We start from the raw sequence: 14,884 nt of genomic DNA on the forward strand, positions 1-14,884 counted from the left end.
AAATACTTCTGTTCTGGTTTCCCGAGCCACCTCCAGTCAGGTTTTGACCCCGGGTCTGAGGTGGACCCAGCATGTTTGTTTTTCTAGAGCCCCCACTGGTGATTCTGATGTGAAAACAGAACACCATTGCTCTGTTTGAGGGACAACTAACTCTCTGGCTGAATCTAGTTCTGAAAGAATGAATTGGAAGATCTAGCTAGAAGGCTCTTTCCGGTATTGCAGAGAGAAATGAAAGACTTGGGGACAGAGAGTGGGGGTATCATCAGAGGTGGGGTCCATGGATGGGCCTCAAGAAATTCTTTTTTTTTTTTTTTTGAGGCGGAGTTTCACTCTTGTTACCCAGGCTGGAGTGCAATGGCCCGTGATCTCGGCTCACCGCAACCTCCGCCTCCTGGGTTCAGGCAATTCTCCTGCCTCAGCCTCCAGAGTAGCTGGGATTACAGGCACGTGCCACCATGCCCAGCTAATTTTTTGTATTTTTAGTAGAGACGGGGTTTCACCATGTTGACCAGGATGGTCTCGATCTCTTGACCTCGTGATCCACCCGCCTCGGCCTCCCTAAGTGCTGAGATTACAGGCTTGAGCCACCGCGCCCGGCCTGCAATTCTTAACTTTGGGGGAGTCAGACCACTTTGAGGGTCTGATGAATGTGATAGTTACTTTCCTCAGAAAAATATGTATAAGCTAAATTCCCACAAAATTGAGCATATACTTTCAAGGGAGTCTAGACTAAGATTCAGTTTTTGCTTTTGCCGTTTTAATTGGATAATGGTCCCATTCATTAAAGTAAGGAAAACAAGAGAAGACAAGATCCCTAGTCTCGGGACGCTTACAGTCTAGCAGCCAGGAGAAAACAGTTACAAGAAATCAATATATAGAAAAACAAAAAAGAATCAATATACACATAGTAGACAATAATCACAAGAATTGTGGGGAAAAGAGAGTTCTGGAACCAAACATTAATTGCAGAATTTGAATATGCCGAATTGGAGAAGGTTCTTAGAAACACCTGGCTGGGCCGGGCGCGCGCGATGGCTCACGCCTGTAATCCCAGCACTTTGGGAAGCCGAGGTGGGCGGATCACTTGAGGCCAGGAGTTTTGAGACCAGCCTGGCCAACGTGGTGAAACCCCATCTCTACTAAAAAAGCAAAAATTAGTCGGGCATGGTGGTGGGTGCCTGTAGTCCCAGCTACTCAGAAGGCTGAGGCGGGAGAATCTCTTGAACCCTGGAGGCGGAAGTTACAGTGAGGTGAGATCGCGCCACGGCACGCCAGCCTGGGAGACAGAGCGAGACTCTGTCAAAAGAAGAAAGAAAGAAAGAAGAAAAGAAAGAGAAAGGAAGAAAGAGAAAGAGAAAGAAAGGAAAGGAAAGAAAAGGAAAAGAAAGAGAAAGAAAGAAAGAGAAAGAGAAAGAGAGAAAAGAGAAAGAGAAAAGCAAAGAAGAAAAGCCTGCTTGGAGAGGCAACAGTTTAAAGGAGACAGGTGTGGTACTGAAGCCCCCAAAAGAATGGAGGGCAGGCTGACAAAGGCAGGTTGATAAAGGAGGGTCCTCTGTGGGAGGCCAGAGAGGCTGTGCTTGGAATGAGGTTCATGATGAGCCCGGGATAAAAACGGCATGGATCCACGCTGCTGCTAGAGTCACTAACATAGTGACATGGGGCCCTATGGTAGGTTGGGGGTTTGGGGTGGGGGAAGCTGTTAAAACGCTGATAAACACAGTTTATGACGGACTCAGGCAAGACGGGAGGAAAGCTACAAGCTGGCGCTAGGAGGGTGGCCTTGGTATCTGCTATTCGTCGCCAGGGTCAGAAGTTGGCTCTGTGTTTGTTCAATACGATGAAAGGAAAGAAAGAAAAAAAAAAAAAAAAAAAAAAAAAAAGCGGGACAGCCTGAGTGGAGAACTACGTTCAGCCAATGGGCATGAAAATGAATTTTAGCTGTTATGTGCAAAATCCCTAGGTGTGTGAACGGAAGGGAGCCAGGCAGAAGGTTACGACAGGTCAGGAATAAATAACCACCGGGCGGAGGATCCCAGATTCCGTCCTTCCTTTTGTTGGATGAGGAGCGCCAGGCAAACGCATCCACAAAGGCTTCGGAAGTGGCTCGCCCGTCCACACCCGGCTCCTGCCCCGGGTGACTATTAGGGGCCCCGGGGGGTGGCACAAGCCCAAGACCCGGGGGATCAGCTCTCCCCGAGAGGCCTAGCAGCAGGGACCCCAGAATAAGTCGGGGGCGGGCCCCGGCGCGGCAGGAGGGGCCAGGCGGGCGGGCGAGCAGATCCCACCCCTTCCTGAAGGAAGCGCCCTCCCCGCCGCGACTTGCCGCCGCCGCCACCACCGCCGCAGGTCACAGCCCCGCGAGGCGACAGCGGCCCCGCCGCACCAGAGCAGGTAGGCGCGGGGCCCCCTCCTCCGCCCGGGCCCGCCGCGCAGCCAGGGGGCGTCCGGCCCGGCCCCGCGCGCAGCCGGCAGGCGGAGACCGGGGACGGCGGGGGCTGCAGCGCGGCTGGGGCGGCGGGGTCCGCCCGGCTGCGGGGCCCTGCTCGGCTGCGGCCCCCTCCCATGGCGTCCCGGGCGCGGGGTCGCCCCCCCGAGCCCTCCGCGGGCGCACGCTCCCCGCGAGTCCCGGAGTCGGTGCCGGCTCTGCGCCGCGCGCTGCGAACCCCGAGCCGGCGCGTCTTGGTCCCCGCCGCCGCAGTGCAGCCCGCCCGCTGCGGCCCCGGCCCCGTCCTTTGACAGGTGTCCCTACCCGCCGCCCCATCCTCTCGGTGGCGGGTCGACTCGGCTGAGAAGCGACCCTAAGTTTGACCTCCCGGTCCCCGTGCCATTCTCCCTGCACTTTGCCGTTAGCCAGGTCAGGCTGGCTCGGGAAGGAGGCAAGAACTTGCTTTGCCCTGTGCACCGCCCGCCACTGTAAATGCACAGTCTTCCCTCCTTTCCTGGGTGCACACTTGGGAAGAAATAGGATTTTCGGTTTTTCGGTGGGAGGCCGTGGTAGGTGGGTTACCTAGGCTCTTTTGTAATCCGCTGCAATAAAAAAGTGATTAACTTCCTTGAGTGGTTTTCCCCTCCTTAAATGAATCAAATGGAGAATGAGAGGGTTTTCCCATTTTAAGTTCACATTCCTTTTCTCTCTACTCGTTCCCTTACTCCATCCTACCTCCACAGTACTTTATGATGTCCCAAACATTTCATTGATCTTTTTGGTCGGGTTTATTCTGGCCAGACAGCCTTTCACGGTTGGGCCAGGATTGTGACTGCATGTGGGAACATAACTCTGGTAGAATGGTAGAATCCATCTTCCCGAGTGAACCCATTCTTATGTCCTACATGCGAGGTCCTGTTGGGGAACCAAATGTACTAATGCCATGCTGAAAAACAAAACCAAATAGTTATTGGATCTCAAACAATAACAAAGCCTAAATGGCAAGATCAGTTTCTGTTTCTTCATTTCTCTGCTTGAACCAAAGATATTTTAATAGTGCAGGGTTATAACTCCATTCTGGGCAGCAGTTCATCAAAAGGATAGTTGAGTGTGGATGTATAAACTCCAGGTTGGCAGTTGTTAAACTGACCTACTTAAAGTTTCCTATTTCAAGGAAAAATTGTCAAGTCCATATATGTGACCGATCAGAGAATTTTAGTCTCAGCTCTCATGTATTAAATCCCCAACTTTTTCTCGTATGTGTTCCAGAGTCTCCATGTTTCCAAGATTAACCATAGCTGTCATCTGTTAATGAGCTAGAAATGTGAGTTTAGTCTTCAAGGCATAAGCATAGGAATTTTCATGATGCGTCCTTTATACATTATTTAATAAATGTTTTGCACGTCCCCCAAGTTGGAAGCTCACAAACTGCACATGGTAAATAAAAAGGTAAAGAAGTTTTGCTAACAATAATGACTAGTTGATTGATGTTATGACATTAACAATTATTAAAGTATTTGAAAAACACTTGAATGCATGTTTATTATAATCTGCCATTAGCTGAATGTAATCTGTTTGAATTATTTAAATAAGCATTTAAGTCTTCAGAACAATTGCTTAATTCATGCATTTCTCACAAATGCCTTTTCCATGTTGCTTTGTGGGGGGATAATTTGCTCTATGGAGTATTTTTTTTTTTCATGAACATAATAATGCCTTATATTTAGCCTTTGTTATAGAACTACCACAATCATGTTCACAATGACCTTGCAGGGGTTTTTGTGCTCACTTTACCTGCTTTGCAGTTGTCAAGTGGCAAGGCCCTTTGCTTTACACTCTTGTCTGTCTTCCTGCTTTGTCTCCCCTGTGACCCATGCCTCTTCAGTACAGTGGGTCAGATTAGCAGGGCATCTTGGAGTCATGAGAGAGGAAAAACCAGTTGGCCCCTGCAATCTCAACCATTTGGTTTCACTGTAATCTGGCCATTTGGGATCAGTTCAGTAACCAATTAAGCAAGACAAACACTGACAAGATAATGTATTACTTCTCAGTCATACCCTTTCAGAGAAGAATCTGTAACACTCAGCATCAGCACTACAGTGTGATTAGGTTCTGGTAAAGGTCAAATGAGATGTGTGCCGAAGTTCCCAAAACACGATACAGAGTTCAAGTGTTATTGAATCTGCATTTAAGTTCATGAAAAGGGTAGGACTAGACTCAGGTATGTAATAAATATTTTCCTAATTCTAAGGGTAACAACAGAAGTATGTCCCTCCTTTTTTCTTTCTTTCTTTCTTTTTTTTTTTTTTGAGATAGAGTCTCACTTTGCTGCCCAGGCTGGAGTGCAGTGGCACAATCTCAGCTCACGGCAACCTCCACCTCCCAGGTTCAAGTGATTCTCCTGCCTCAGCCTCCCAAGTAGCTAGGATTATAGGTGCCCACCACCATGCCTGGCTAATTTTTTTTTTCTTTTGTATTTCTAGTAGGGATCAGGTTTCACCATGTTGGTCAGGCTGGCCTTGAACTCCTGACCTCAAGTGATCCACCCGCCTCAGCCTCCCAAAGTGCTGGGATTACAGGTGTGAGCCACCATGCTCAGCTTCTACTTAGCTATACATTTTTACTCCTGGAGTTGATGGTGCCATGTATCTTTATATTTTTTCATAGTTGTTCTAAGCACTTTCAAACTTGTTCATATATTACTGGAACTTTAAGTTATTGTTATCACCAAATATCATTTCCTGGTATGTTTAGATTTTTTTTTTCTGTGTGGCATGTTTAGGTTTCAAAAGACAATTTGTGGCAATGGAAAATCAATCATCATGCAAAGAGATTTTAGATGGGCCATTTAGAATATTTTGAGATAATAGTGTAATCTTTGGCAGTGGCCTTCAAATTCAGCCCTACACTATTCTGAGTCAAACCAGTTCTCGTAGGTAGGGCTTGGAGCTCTTTTACCAAGTGAGAAATGAATATTTTCCTTTTTGGCATCTATAAACAGCCTTTTCCAGATCAGTGCTGTCCAAAAGAACATTCTGCATCGATGGACATGTTCTATCATCTGTCCAGTATGATAGCCATGAGACACATGTGGCTATTGAGCACTTGAGTGTGGGCTAGTATAATTGAGGAACTGAATTTTAAATTTTATTTAGCCTTCATTAATTTAAATAGCCACACGGGTCTAGTGGCTACCATATTGGACAGTATAGTTCTAAATTTTCTCCCCATATTTCCTAGAGAGATAGCACTTACGGGCAATTGTCCTTTAATTAAAAAGAAAAGTGGCAATTGGCATTGATAATACCAGAATTAAGATTTGACTTCATAATCCTATTGCTATGAGAAAGCACTTGCACTTGCTCTGAAGAAGATATTTTGTGCTGAAGTTCAACTCTACTCTAAAAGCAATTTCCCTTTTTAATTTCTATGTGTCTGCTAGCCCCAGTAATAAGCATCACCCAGAGTTGTTTAGATGCTTGGCCCCTTGTGTCACTGTTCATGAACTTGAGCTTATTTGCTCTTTTTCACATTATAGATAATTTATTCTTGGAGTCAGCTGCTGTACATTTCAATTTTTCAAAGGAGAGGAGATTCAGAGAAAGGTAGGAAGTAGTAATGCCCAAATCTCTCACTCCTCCCGTGATTATAGTCACAGAGACCTTGTGAAAAGCCTGACAAATGGGTACCCCTGGCTCCAGGAGCAGCCAGAGCTTCTGCCTCTGTTGGGCTCTTCTTGTCTGGTTTCTTTCCCTTGGATTTCAAACCCAGATCCTCTTGCTCAAGTCCAGCCTGTGGGGATTACCAAATCCACTTTAGATATAACCTACCATTATTTTTAGTAAAACCATTAATATAGGATTTGATTTAACATCAACCATGTTGTTTTCATTTTTAAACTAATTTGCTTTGATTAGAGCCATTATTTTGACCATGGAGAGGGACATGTTTTTAATTAGACTATTTTACAAGACACTGCCTCTCCTGTTTCTTGCGTGAGTGATGCTCCCTCACCCAGCCTAGGGATCTAGGGTGCCTCTCTCCAGGCTAGAGCTCAGGGTCCTGGGGGTTCCCCTGCTCTGGAAGGGACTCTCCCTCAATCAATTATTTAGAAATTTGTTGAATATGTTTGTACCTACTAATTAAAGTTATAGATTGAAATAACTCCCAAATTGCCTCTGTCTTGAAGGTATTAACACCCTGTGATAACATTTCCCAAATTAGTGTCCATCCCTTAGGGTGATGGGGTTATTTGAATAAATTTAGAAAATGTTCCATATAATCCTTTTTTTTTTTTTTTTTGGAGATTTACAATGCACAATAGCATGGTGAAGCCTCTGAGATGAGATATATATACTTATTTAACTTTTTATTGTTACAATTTTCTTTTCTTTTCTTTTCTCTTTTAATAGAGACAGGGTCTCACTCACTGTGTCACCGAGGCTACAGTGCTGTGGTATGATCATAGCTCACCTCATTCTTGGACTTCTGGCCACCTCAGCCCACCAAGTAGCTGGGACTATAGGTGTGTGCCACCATGCCTGGCTGTTGGTATTTTCAAAACAATTTTTCATACAACACTTACTGTAGTTTTTTCAAATTACATGTCTTGGGTCATAAAATCAATTGAACAGGTTAGGATCTGCATTTTTCTTGATGAAATAGAATGTGTAATAGAAGTGGTCACTGTGCATCATTCTTAGTGAGGGTTACTAGTGTTTGATGAAACTTTGGCTCCTCCATGTATAACAAGTACCAGTCCATGAGGCAGTGGAGAGTAGTGGTTAAGAGCACTAGAGAGGCCAGGTGTGGTGGTTCATGCCTGTAATCCCAGCACTTTGGGAGGCTAAGTCAGGTGAATCACTTGAGGCCAGGAGTTCAAGACCAGCCTGGCCAACATGGAGAAACCCTGTCTCTACTAAAAATACAAAATTAGCCAGGCCCGTGGTGATGCGTGCCTGTAATCCTCCCTCCAAGAAAAAGGAGCACTAGAAAAACAGGAACCCGGACCCCTAGGTTCAAATCCTAACTCTGCGCCACTCAGTCCATATGTAATAAGCATATATGCATATTCATTATTTACGTTAAGTAATCATAATGTAATAATGATTACATAAAAATAATCATAAATAATGAATATATGCATATTCATTATTTATAATAATGTATATGTGTTTACTGTCTCATGATATAAAATATTGCCTAGGAAACTAGGCTTGGGATCCACTTCAGGAAACATTAACCTAAGTCAAAAATAATGGCTAACAGTGAGCAACATTATTGAGTGCTCACAAGTCCTCCATGCTGAATGTTTTGCATCTGTTATCTTGTCTCTCACAACAATCTTTTAATGTAGGTATTGTCATTATCCTGCAGTGCCTACATCCCAGTAAGTAGTGAAGGCAGAATAGGAATCCAGGTAGTCTGGTGACAGCCCATCTTACAATGTGATAGCAATACACAGATGGACATCTACAAAACTGTGAGGTTCAAAAGTTGTAGAGCATTGTACAAATGCAGAAATAAGCTGATGCAAGTTATTTTCTGTGTAAGAGGAGGCCTGATGGGTGACAGGGGAGTCATTGCACATTTAGGCAGGAAGAGACCTCACTGCTGCCAGCCTGTGGTCTTTGAAGGTTAATGCCCTTGAAAAGGCAGCCATATGCCCAAAGAAATGTGCATATCCCAGAGACTAACTACAGATTGTGTCTCCAGAGCTGTCTTCCTTCCCTCCTAACCACCTCCTAACTTCTGCACACATTTGTTTGTAGCATATAGTGACAAATGGTCTAAACAGATACGTCCGTCTTATAAATCCACCACTGTTTACTACATCTAAGTTATTTGTCTTTTCAAAATCACCTCCTGCCAGCAAGTGCCTTGTGACATAGTTTTAATAAAATAAATGGAAAAACAATGTTGTTTTAAGACTTTCATATGACAAGAGAAGTCCTGAAAGTGAGGCTGGAAATATTTTTTCCCCAGTGCAATCTAGAAAGTAAAACTAATTTCATTTTGGAAGTAGATTTCAGTTTTCCTTAAAGGTCAAACTTAATGTAACGAGACCACTTAAAGTCCATAGACTTTATCAGGTAGACTAGAAGAGGCCACAGCTTGCCGTCACGTGTAGTTTCCTTTAAAAAGTACAAAAGCTGTGTCTAACATATTAAAAATTCTAAAGCTATTCAGATTTTGTTCAAGGCTGTAGAACTGTCCATCTCTGAGGACAGTGATCCAGATTCTATCTGTGGAATACAAAGGGGCGAGATGAACTGCTTTTGAGAAAACATTGAAAGTCAGGTAATACTTTTAGACAAGTGTACAAAAAGCTTAAGAAGTAATTGTGCTTAACTACGGCAGTAAAGGAAATTAGCCCATAGTTTAAATGGTGTTATTTAACTCTGAAGCAATTATAATGAATTATAATGACCATCAACTGAATATAAACATAAATGTCTCCAAAAATAGCACAGCTTTACTATTTATCAAACTTTTCATTTATTAACAAAGTAGATTTCTTACTCCTTTTTTACACTTAATGATGACTTGACTGCCAAAGAAATATTTAAATGGCAATAATTGAAAGTTTTAAAGCATAAATTAAAACTGTATGTAGCTAAAATTAACACTGTATATTTTTTAAACTGTGCTGGTTATAAAATAGTCTTTCAAGTTATTTTCATTCTGTTGATTCATGAGTGAATAGTGCTAATTAAGAAATGTTGATACCATTGTAATGCAATCCAAATAGAAATAATATTTTTTTACTGAACTTGGAGTATTTGCAGATTAAAATTAGAATTCTGTAATGTAATCATCTTGTAATTTCTAATGGAAATATATCTCCTGGAATTTCTAATTCTAGTTTTCACTGAAACTTAAAGTGTATTTATATAGAAACACTGACAACTAAAATATACTTACATGTAGTAGCAGGAATATTAACTTGTGGGTGACAGTTTTTCTGCCTTGGTGGTATTATGTTTCCATATACCATAGACTTCAAGAATATGGCATTCTGAAAATTTTTCCAGTCCTGTCATTGACATCACGGTGTTCACAAGAACCATATTTATCTCCTGTAATTTTAGCAGTTAATAGAATTGTTCTCGAGAAAGCTGATTATCTTTTCTATGGCGTTTTGATTGGTGTTTCCCCATTTTAATTTCAGCTTACATGTGGCATAAAACTGATTTATATGAAAAGGAGTAACTTGCCATTTTATAAAAAAATGTTGATTGTATATGTATGCACATAAAAATAAAGATGAAAGTTCTCCATTAACTGATTTGCAGAATGATATAGTTATGATCAAATCGTGGCACAAAGTAATCTTTCAAGATCAAGCCACTGACCCAAATCAATGTCCACTTACAAAGCCATAAATGTAGCAATTCAGAAATATTGCTTTTTATTAGCTGTTGGACAATATCTGTGAAGTCCCTAGCACAGTCCCTGGCTCAGAGTAACTTTTTTTCACTCTTACTTCTTTCTTATTCATAACACCAGTTCTAACTTATTTTATCACATGGGAAATTAAAGAGGATTGTTCTGGATGATAACTGTTCTTCTATTCAGTGTCTCAGAGCTAGCAAACGCCTTTGGAAGGCACGCAATTTATTTCTTAGAGTCTTGGCATGACCACAGCCATCACTGAAGGATATGACTCCCTTCCACTTTTGGCCTATGAATATTTTATATTAGTTCTCGACATGTTGTTTGTCCAGGCCAACTTAACAGGACTCTGATGTTGTACCTTAAGGTTCACTTCGGTTTCATCTGGCTCCTAGTTTGCTTGCTTGTTGCATATTTACCTTGCCTTTCCAAATAAATCATTATCTCTTTGTATTTAGAAATTATAGTCTGTAAATGTTTTTGTCTTAGGGCATTTGATGGTTTTTTGATAGGAGTCAGCTAACTATTTTGTAAATAAAGTCCAACTGGAACAGAGCCATACCCATTGTTTACATGTTACCTGTGACTGCCTCTACATGGACACTGAAGCACTGAGTAGCTGGAGCAGAGACCATGTGGCCCATAAAGCTGACAGTGCACTGGCCAGCCTGTTATGGACTGAATTTTTAATTTTGATTAATTCAAATTTTAATAGCATGTGTGGCTACTGAACAGCAGTTTCAGATGGAACAGAAAGTTGTACTTTCCTCCAGGCCAGTTAACTATGTGATTTGGCTTCTCGTGCTGCTCTAAGACGCAGCACCCTTCCACTGAGTTCTTCAGACAGTCCACTGACCTTTGCCCATGCCTGACCTGGGCGGACCTCAGAGTAAAGAAGTTCTTGATGAGGTGCTACCTTGGACAGCACCACAAGCCAGGAAGAGATGGCAGGCGAGGCAAGGGGCAGAGGTTCTCAATCATGGCTGCACAATAAAATCATCTGAAGAACTCTAAAATTCTAGCTGTACCCCAAATCTATTAAATCAGAATCTCTGGGTGGATCAGGGAGCTCAGACACCAAACTTTTTTTTAAAGCTTCCCAGGTGATTTCATTGTGCTCTACTGGCTGGGCAACATCACAGGTGGCAAGGTGGCCTGTACTTCAGTATTCCACCATGGCATCACAGGTATGCTTATGGACAGATGGGCAGGGAAATGGACACATGAAGGCCAGTGACCCCTAACTTAGCTTAATAGGAAGGCTCTGGTGGGGACTGAGCTGTTTTCCTACTTGGTTTCTCTAGCACAGGGCCCATTTGCTCAGTGAGGCCAAAGTGCAGATTTGTGTATGACAGGGATGAGCTTCAAAGAAGAAAAAGTACAGGATCTTCCAACTCACACATCCAGTGCTTTGCACTTATATATTCAAAAACATTTATAGAGTATGTTTTAGTCTATTTTTGTGTTGCTATAAAGGAATACCTGAGGCTGGGTAATTTATAAAGAAAAGAGGTTTATTTGGCTCCCAGTTCTGCAGGCTATATGAGAAGCATGGTGCCAGCATCTGCTTTTGGTGTGGGCTTCAGGCTGCTTCCACTTGTGGTGGAAGGTATGAGGGAGCCAGTGTGTGCAGAAATCACATGCTAAGAGAGGAGGCAACCAGAGAGAAGGGAGGGAGGGGCAAGGCTCTTTTTAACAACCAGCTTTCTTGGGAACTTACAGAGTGAAAACTTATTACCATGAGGATACCACCAAGACATTTATGAAGGATCAGCCCCCATGACCTAAACCCCCCCCATTGGGCCCCACCACTAACATTGGGTATCAAATTTCAACATGAGGTTTGGAGGGATCAAATATCCAAACTATACCAGAGTGCCTACTGCATATTTAAGTATACCACACTTACTCAGTCTAGTGTGGAGACCGCCATGTAAACAGTTACCATACAGTGGGGTAAGCATGCTAATTGAGAAGCATCCTAGGGTACCATGAGAGTAGCCACGAGGGGCAGCCATCCTAGATAGATAAGGGGAGCGACATCAGGCGGTGCTTTCCAGAGGTGGTGACACCCACGCTGAGACTTATAGGATCAAAAAGAGTAGTTACATGAAAAGGGGAAAATGAAAAAAGGCAGACAACATGCTGGGATGAGGCCCTGGCTGACTTTTCTGTCCCTCTAAGTCTGAGCACTATAAGATAGCTCCTTCCTAAGCAAGACTCTCTCTGCTATTTTAGCAAACCTCATGGAATGTCCTTATCCTAATTGGCCTTTACCATTTACTCATTCATTCATTCAAATATGATTTATTAAGGCATTGCTATGTGCAGACATAATCTAGGTATTGGCGATAGCAGTGAACAAAATGGACATTTCTGTCCTCGGGGAGCTTTACATTATAGTGGGAAGACAGATCATAGATTAAAAAAAAAATAGTATAGTGTATGCTGTATTTGTTAGGGACAAAAAAATCTTGGTAAAGAATTTGGGGATGCTAGAGAATGTTTTTTAAGAACTACAAGTTTCATTACTGAATGAGGCAACCACCTTCCACCCTTTCGCATCCCAACTCTTCATTCAGCTCCCAGTCACTCCTGTTTATTTCTTAAAGAACTGACGACCTGGCTCCATGTTTTCCTGTACCCCACTTTCTCCCACAACTCTTGCAGTAACCTGTGGCAATGATATCATCCTAGAGGGTCTGATCTTGAATTCAGCCTCAAACTCCATTGGACCTTCTTAGCATCTTCACCTTTACTAAACCGTACTTACTGACTCTCAATCCTCTGCCCAAACTCTTGTCTGGCTGCCATTTTTAACCTCAGAAATCTTAACCCCACTCTCCCATTCTCTGAGCATAACTGCATCCTTCCAGCTCTTTCATACCCTACTTCCTCAACGTCTTTTTTCATGGAGACATCTAGTCTCTTTACTTCCCTCAGCTGCCCAAACTCTTTCTTACCTATCCATCTGTATCTCTGTTTCACAGTGCTATAAAGAACTGCCTAAGAGTGGGTAATTTATCAAGGAAAGAGATTTCTTTGACTAATAGTTCTGCATGGCTGGGGAAGCCTCAGGAAACTTAAAATCATGGTGGAAGGGGAAGCAGGCACATCTTACATGGTGGCAGGTGAGAGAGAGAGAGAGCATGTGAAGGAGGAACTGTTAAACACTTCTAAAACCATCAGATCTCATGAGAACTCACTATCATGAGAACAGCATGGGGGAACTGCCCCATGCTCTGCTATTATATTCCTCCCTTCTGTAGTCCTGTACCTTTCTTTGCTCTTTTCTAGCTCCTTCCATCAGACAAGCATTTACAAGCTTCTTCTATTCCAAAAAATAATTTTCCTGGGTTAAATAAATTAAGGTTGATCTCTACAATTTGGAGGGATACTATACAGTCATCTGAACTATTGACGAGTTGTGCATATATCTCCAATAAAGAAGTGATTAGAAAAAGTAGTGAAAAAAATGTTTAAAGAGATTTGTTAAGTGATTTTCTTTTAAAATTTTATTTACTTCCATGTTTAATTCTTAATTGTGGTAAAATCCACATAACAGAATTAACCACTTTCACCATTATTAAATGTACAGTTCAGTAGACCTAAGTATATTAATATTGCTGTACATCCAATCTCTAAAACTTCTTTCATCTTATAGAACTGAAACTATGTACCCATTAAATAATTCCCCATGTCCTCCTATCCCTAGCTTCTAGCAACCATTATTCTACTTTTCTTTATGAATTTAATTTCTCTATTTTTTTTTTTTTTTTGAGACAGAGTCTCGCTCTGTTGCCCAGGCTGGAGCGCAGTGGCATGATCTTGGCTCACTGCAACTTCCACCTCCTGGGTTCAAGCAGTTCTCTGCCTTAGCCTCCTGAGTAGCTGGGATTACAGGCACATGCCATCACACTTGGCTAATTTTTGTATTTTTAGTAGAGATAGGGTTTCACCCTGTTGGCCAAGCTTGTCTTGAATTCCTGAGCTGTGCTCCACCCACCTCTGCCTCCCAAAATGCTGGAATTACAGGTGCATGCCACCATGCCTGGCTGATTTTTGTATTTTTAGTAGAGTTGATGTTTCACCATATTGGCCAGGCTGGTCTCAAACTCCTGACCTCAAGTGATCTACCCACCTTGGCCTCCCAAAGTGCTGGGATTACAGGTGTGAGCCATTGTGCCTGGCCGATTAAATCTTTTTTCATATGTTTGTTGGCTGCTTGTATGTATTTTTTTTAGAAGTGTCTGTTCATGTCTTTTGCTCATTTTTTATTTGGGTTATTCGGTTTTTGCTTATTTAATTATTTCTTATAAATTCTGGATATTAGACCTTTGTTGCACACATAGTTTGCCAACATTTTCTTCTCCCATTCTGTAGATTGTGTGTTTACTCTGTTGTTAGTTTCTTTGCTGTGCAGAAACTCTTTAGTTTAATTAAATCTCACTTGTCAATTTTTGTTTTTGTTGCAATTGCTTTTGAGAACTGAGTCATAAATTCTTTCCCAAGGTTGATGTCCTGAATGGTGTTTCCTAGGTTTTCTTCTAGGATTCTTGTAGTTTGAAGTCCTACATTTAAATATTTAATCCATCTTGAGTTAATTTTTGTATACAGTGAAAGGTTAAAGTCCAGTTTTATTTTTCTGCATATGGCTAGCCAGCTATCCCAACACCATCTACTGAGTAGGGAGTCCTTTCCTCATTACTTATTTTTTTTGTCAATTTTGTCAAAGATCAGATGGCTGCAGGTGTGTGACATTAATTCTGGGTTGACTCTGCTCCACTGGTCTGTCTGTTTTTGTACCGGTACTATACTGTTTTGGTTACTGTAACCTTGTATTATTATTATTATTATTATTATTATTATTATTATTTGAGACGGAGTTTCGCTCTTGTTACCCAGGCTGGAGTGCAATGGCGCGATCTCGGCTCACCGCAACCTCCGCCTCCTGGGTTCAGGCAATTCTCCAGCCTCAGCCTCCTGAGCAGCTGGGACTACAGGCACGTGCCACCATGCCCAGCTAATTTTTTGTATTTTTAGTAGAGACGGGGTTTCACCATT

At 42.3% G+C, this 14,884-nt stretch overlaps 1 protein-coding gene across 1 annotated transcript in view; it reads left to right on the plus strand.

Annotated features, from left to right (window-relative positions):
• The first annotated feature begins 2,000 nt into the window (after window positions 1–2,000).
• TMEM150C (transmembrane protein 150C) overlaps window positions 2,001–14,884 on the plus strand; it is a 77,393-nt gene continuing 64,509 nt past the window's right edge. The window contains exon 1 of the mRNA XM_032239781.1: window positions 2,001–2,391. The gene's annotated coding sequence lies outside the window, so the exon portion shown is untranslated. The remainder of the gene's footprint in view (window positions 2,392–14,884) is intronic.

The sequence above is a fragment of the Sapajus apella genome, unplaced genomic scaffold, assembly GCF_009761245.1.
Source record: "Sapajus apella isolate SASKATOON/1434 unplaced genomic scaffold, GSC_monkey_1.0 scaffold45, whole genome shotgun sequence".
Lineage (NCBI taxonomy): Eukaryota > Metazoa > Chordata > Mammalia > Primates > Cebidae > Sapajus > Sapajus apella.